Here is a 6,738-nt window from a genome sequence, read left to right as displayed (position 1 = left end):
AGCAATCACATGAACAAAAAAGAATACTCTGGGGAAGCCTCAGCTAAAAAAACCCCGATCTCTGTATTATCATACAAGTGGAAATATGTCTGGATTACACAAAGCTTTAGCTCACAAGCTATCCAGCTCTCAGTACAATCCCTCATTACAGCTCATAGACTTAATAGACACAAGATATGCCTCCCTCCAATCCTCCAAGCCTCCTATTTCCTTGCGCAGTTTCTCTTGGGGTCCAATGCTTCCACCTGTGTGAATTTGCCTCATCACACACTCATCAAACTCAAAAGAATTGCGCAATCTCTAAGGAATGAATTCCTTCTACATGTAAGAGATGTCCTCAGTGGAATATTCTTGCAACTGATAGTACACTATCCCATCATCTGATCTCAACTGGGTCTCGGATTGAACTGACATGCATGAGTTATTTATGAGAGAATATTTAGTTATCTGAAGTGCAAAAGTTGCATGCATGCATGCATTAACTAACTGAACTCACAATTAGTTCCTCAAACTATTGGAACTAATCTAACTGGACTTAACTCAGTTAACTAAGCTAACTAATTACAACTCATCCTGATCTCCTTTAATCAAGGGATAACTTCCTCAATCAAACTAGAAACTGTTGCATGTCTTCATATAGACTTCATGTTTGATTTTCTACAACTAATTAACTCAAGATGAATTAATTAATTATTTTACAGACAGCTGCTAAGATCAAATTCGAATTTTAATTCTCAATTTTAGTTTAGGGACTAACTAAAATTGGAATGTATCCCAAAATGCTATTTATAATAGTGCTATTTTTGGCACTTCTATTTTTAGCATTTCTTGTTGCTATTTTCAACACTCCCTCTCAACAAGAAAGGGATTATCAGTCACCCCAGTCCTGTCTCTGTGGAACTCAAACTTGCATTTTGACAATGCCTTAGTCAAAATATCTGCATCTTGTTCCTCGGTCGAAACATACAGCAACAACATGATCCTCTTCACCACATAGTATCAAATATGATGGTACCGGATATCTATGTGCTTGGACCTGTCATGAAATACTGTATTCTCATAGAGTTTGATACAACTCTGATTATCGCAATAGATCATAGTTGGATCCATCCTCTGACCAAACAATCCCACTAGAATCTTCCGTATCCAAATGGCCTCCCATGTTGCCTGACTGGAAGCCATGTATTTAGCCTCTGCTGAGCTAAGTGCAACTGACCTCTATTTCCTATTGTATCAGGAAACTACAGTTGAACCAAGGTTGAAGATTCCTCCAGAAGTGCTCTTCCAGTCTAATGGACTCCCTGCCCAATCTGCATCTGTGAAGCCCTGAAGCTTCACTCCCTCTGTCCATTTGTACCACAATCCATATTGAGATGTGCCTCTGAGGTATCTTAGTACATGCTTCGCTGCCTTCCAAAACAGCTTGGTAGGCTGAACCATAGCTTGACTCAGTTGGTTCACCGCAAAGCACAAATCTGGTCGTGTGTTCACTAGATAGATCAATGAACCCACAAGCTATCGATAAATAGTAGCAGCTACTACCTCACCTGAAGCAGCATCCTCCTTCCTCCAGTTACCAGCTAGAGGAGTTTGCATGGGCTTGCACTTCTCCATGTGGAATCGCCTCAATATCACATTGGCATACTTGCCTTGAGACACAAACACTTCCCCATCTTTCTGCCACACTTCCATGCCTAGAAAGTAGTGCATAAAACCCATGTCTTTCATCTCGAACTCTCTTGCAAGGTCCTCCTTGCAGGACTTGATCAACTGATCATCACCTATCAAAATCAGATCGTCCACATAAAGAACAATGATCAATGGCTTACCTTCTACCATGATGTGGTAAAGGTTCGCATCTACTTCACTCTTGGTGAAGCCCAACCCGATGAAATAGCTGTCGATCCTAGTGTACCAAGCACGAGGTTCTTGCTTCAGCCTATACAAATCCCTCTTGAGTTGGCACACATGCGACTCACGATCGAAGATCTCAAAACATTATGTCTGCTCAATGTACACCTCTTCCTCAATCTTCCCATTGAGGAACACAGTCTTCACATCCATCTGATGGATCTTCCAACCCATCTGAGCTGATAGTTCCAACATCGATATGATAGATAAGTACCTTGCTACAGGAGCAAAGGTCTCATCGTAGTCGAACCCCTCGACCTATGAGAAACCATGAGCAACAAACCTTGCCTTATGTTTCTCAAAACTGCCATCATCTGCCTGCTTTACCTTGTAAAGCCATCGGGAACTCACCACTGACTTGTCTTGAGGTCTTGGGAAAACATCCCACACACTATTCCAAATGATAGTGTCATACTCCTCTACCATAGCATCAACCCAGATTGGTTGATGCATTGCTTCCTCGAAAGAAGAAGGTTCGGTCTCTACACACTCCCCAACCAAGGCCATGTAACCAATGTACCGCTCGGGTGATCTCCTCTATCTACAGTAATAAGATGACTATCCAACATTCTCTCGCGCATCCATCATCAACTTGTCAGCTTCCCTTGAGTGTTTTCGCCCATCTCTGGAAGACTCAGCATGAGTGGATGTCTCCACTCCCGGATCCTCTGCATGCAGCTGCTCCGCATCAATCTGAGGCTCATCTATCTTAGGAACTAAAAGCTCCTCCTCTGCATGAAACTTGAGCTCCCTCTCAAGTGATACTCGTATGGCTTTCTGCTCACTAAACTTTATATCTCTGCATACCACTATCCTCTGACTAGTAAGCAGGAACACCCAATAGTTGTGCAGTGCATTAGTATACCCCACAACTATCCCCAACTCAGTTGTTGGATCTAGCTTCTTCTGGGCATCTTTGGTCACATGGAAATAAATCAATGATACAAAGATCCTGAAGTGACTCACATCTGGTCGCTTCCCAAAAAAGGCTTCCATTGGTGTCTTCATCCCTAGTATATGGTGTGGGCTTCTGTTCTACAAGTATAATGTTGTATTGCATGCCTCAGCCCACAAATGAAGTAGTAGGATTTGGTCATGCAACATCACTCGAGCTACTCCCACAATCGATCTGTTCTTCCTTTCGGCCACCCCATTCTGTTGTGGGTTATGGGGTGTCGTCAACTCCCATTTAATTCCTTCTGCTGCGTAGAGGTCCTTAAATTGTTGGGAGACATACTCTCCACCATTGTCGCTACGCAAGGCTTTTATTTTCTTTCCAGATTCTTTCTCTGCCAAGGCTTTAAACTCACAAAAACTTAAGAAGGTCTAATCCTTATTTTGCATAAAGTAGATCAACCATCTACGAGAAAAATCATCAATAAAAATAACACAGTACCTTTGTTTAGCAATGGAGGCTGTAGAGAATGGTCCACACACATCTCTGTGAACTTGCTCCAGGATTGCTCCAACTATACTGTCTCGATCCTAAAAGGAATATTTCGCATACTTACCCAAGGTACAACCTTTGCATGTATCCGTCTACTCTATTTTTCCCTTGGGAAGTCTGGTAGAAATCTGTTGCATGATCATCAAGGCCCCATGGTGCATGTGGCCCAATCTTCTATGCCATAGCTCGCCAACATCTTGGCTTTACACCAACTTTGCTTTGGAACTCAATGCAACACAGTCATCTACCTCCAGCTTGTATAGATTCTTTAATTGAATCCCAATCCTCTTGGTCTATCCAGTACCAATATGCCTCAGGAATACCTTTCCTTTACTAAAGACTACATCATAGCCTTTGTCTTCTAGCATAGCGATAGACACAAGATTCTTCTTCAGACCCGGTACATACTTTACATCAGTCAGGGTGAGAGGAGCTCCATGCTCCCTTTGAAACACAAGCGTACCTTCACCTAAAACACGGTACTTTCCATCATCGCCCATCTCGATCCACATCTGGAGATCCTTCTCCTCCAAGGTACTGAAAAGATTCTTTTCGCCAGACATGTGGAAAGAGGCTCCACTATCCATGTACCAAACACATCTCACCATGGATGAAACCATGCATGCGATGAGAGAGAAATCCAATTCAAACTATGAGGCAAGTGCCTCACCATCTGAGCCCTTCGAGGATCCCTTCTTGGATTTCTTCTGTGGAAAATTTGTAGCATAAAGGCCCACCTCATCACAATGAAAGCATCACACTTTCGATTTGTCAAACTTCTTCCCTCCATGGGAAGAACTAGATTTGGAATGGGATGCCTTCCCTTTCCCTTTCCTCACCTTACTCACTAAGGCTAGATTTTCTTCATCATCTTGCTTTGATGAAGATCCATCTCTGGTGCTTCTTCTTATCTCCTCCTGCATCAGATCCGACCAAATTTGTTCCCAATTTGGAAGTTTCTCTCTTCAATTTACCGAGTCTTGGTAGCTAAGCCAGCTCTTAGGAAGACTGAGGAGAGCAATAATTACCATGTCATCATCGGCTGTCATGATCCCTACACTTCCAAGCTCATCCCTGCAGGTGGTGACCTTATTCAGATATGTAGAGATCGTGTCACCCTTTTCACACTTTATTTTCCGAAGCTTGTCTTTCAGCACCAACTTCCTCTGATCGTTGTTGTTCTGATATAGATCCTTCAATGTTTTCCACATTGGAAACAGTGTCTCTTTCCCATGGAGGCTCGAGACAATGTGGTCTTGAACTCCCTCTGGCAGGATTCTCCTCGCTCTAGCCACACATTTCTTCCATTCTGCCAATTCTTTGGCATTAGCTGCTGCTAGCTTGGGGACTTCTTGATCAATGAAGTCCTTTAGACCGTTGTCCTCTAATACCGCTTCCATGCGATCCTTCCAGGCTATATAATTCGAGCTGCCATCAAGGGCATACTCGAGTCTTAAACCATTGAACACCATTGGTGAAATTTGAGATGTGATAAGAATTCGAATTCTATAATCAGGAACTTCAAACTTTGAACTTCTCCCTTCTTTGTATACTGTTCTTTGCTTTGATCACCTTTTCTCTTATACCATGTAGAAATTCCCATTGTAGATCACCTGATAATGCAATATACTAAAGCAAAATAATTGATCTACTTCTACAAACAAACTTGTGGAAGCTTAATCAATTTTGAGCAAGATCAAATAGAACACATATAATAGAGAATGAGAAAGCAATCACACATGAACACAAAATAATACTCTCGGGAAAGCCTCAGCTAAAAAAACCTCGATCTTTGTATTATCATACAAGTGGAAATATGTCTGGATTACACAAATCTTTAGCTCACAAGCTATCCAGCTCTCAGCACAATCCCTCAATACAGCTCACAAACTAAATAGACACAATATATGCCTTCCTCCAATCCTCCAAGCCTCCTATTTCCTTGCGCAGTTTCTCCTGGGGTCCAATTCTATCACCTATGTGAATTTGCCTCATCACACACTCATAAAACTCAGAAGTAGCTGCACAATCAATTCCTTTTGCATGCAAGAGATATCCTCAATGGAATATTCCTGCAACTGATAGTACACTATCCCATCATCTGATCTCAACTAGGTCTCTGACTGAATTGACATGCATGAGTTATTTATGAGGGAATATTTAGTTATCTGAAGTGCAGCAATTACATGCATGCATGCATTAACTAACTAAACTCACAATCACTTCCTCAAACTGTTGGAACTAATCTAACTGGACTTAACTCAGTTAACTAAGCTAACTAATTACAACTCAAAGTACAACTCATCCTGATCTCCTTTAATCAAGGGATAACTTCCTCAATAAAAGTGGAAACTGTTGCATGTCTTCACATAGACTTCATGTTTGATTTTCTACAACTAATTAACTCAAGATGAATTAATTAATTATTTTATAAATAGTTGCTAAGATCAAATTCGAATTTTAATTCTCAATTTTAGTTTAGGGACTAACTAAAATTGGAATGTGTCCCGAAATGCTATTTATAGCCGTGCTATTTTTAGCATTTCTTGTTGCTATTTTCAACATTAGGTTCTTTTCCATGGCTTTCAATCTTTAACTCATCCTAGCAACTTTTTGCACTTCTTCTTTGTGCATGATTTTGGCAAGCTTGTAATTAGTTTCCAAGCTTGTCACCTTTTCTTTGAGCTTATTCATCTTTGTTGTCTGTATGGACATTTCTTCCATAGATTTAACCAACTTTGTTGCTTCTTCACCTGATGTACCTGTTGTTGATGTAGATTCTATAGAAACTGGTTGTGTTGTGGCCATTGGAGCTGTGGGAGCCAATGAGGCTGCCAATGTGGAAGGAATAGCCATGGTGACTGTTGGGATGACATTCACTAATGTAGTGGCAATATCAATTTGCTTTAATTGGATCAAGTTATCCAATTCCTTTTCTGTCTCCCTCAACTGATCATTTAGTTTAAGGACTAAGTCCATCAACTCTTCATGCCTTGTTTGGTTTTCCAATACTTCCTATGTCTTGGGATGTTTCAGTTGAGGTATCTTCAACTGCTTCTTGAGTGATGCAACATCATCATTCCTCCTTTTGATCAATTGTTCAGTAGCTTTAATGTCTTTTGGATCATGTCCCAATTCAATCACTAAGTCTTCCAAAGACTTGATTCTGGTTTCTTTGGCCTGCGAGGAGGCCTTTTCCAATTGATACTGGGTTGAAATGTTGTTTAATGAATTTTGCTACTAATGGGCAGCCATGGCTTTTCCTATAAGGGTGGAGTAAATCATTTCTCCAGCCTGTTTTTGAAATTCAATTTGGTCAATGGGATGAATATCCCTTTCCAATACCTCAAAATTGATCTTTTTCAAATTTGTTGATGCCC

Source organism: Pinus tabuliformis, chromosome 8 (assembly GCF_031772625.1).
Source record: "Pinus tabuliformis cultivar Carrire ecotype Pingquan chromosome 8, CPIR1, whole genome shotgun sequence".
Classification (NCBI taxonomy): Eukaryota; Viridiplantae; Streptophyta; class Pinopsida; order Pinales; family Pinaceae; genus Pinus; species Pinus tabuliformis.
Note: the sequence above shows the minus strand (reverse complement) of the source record.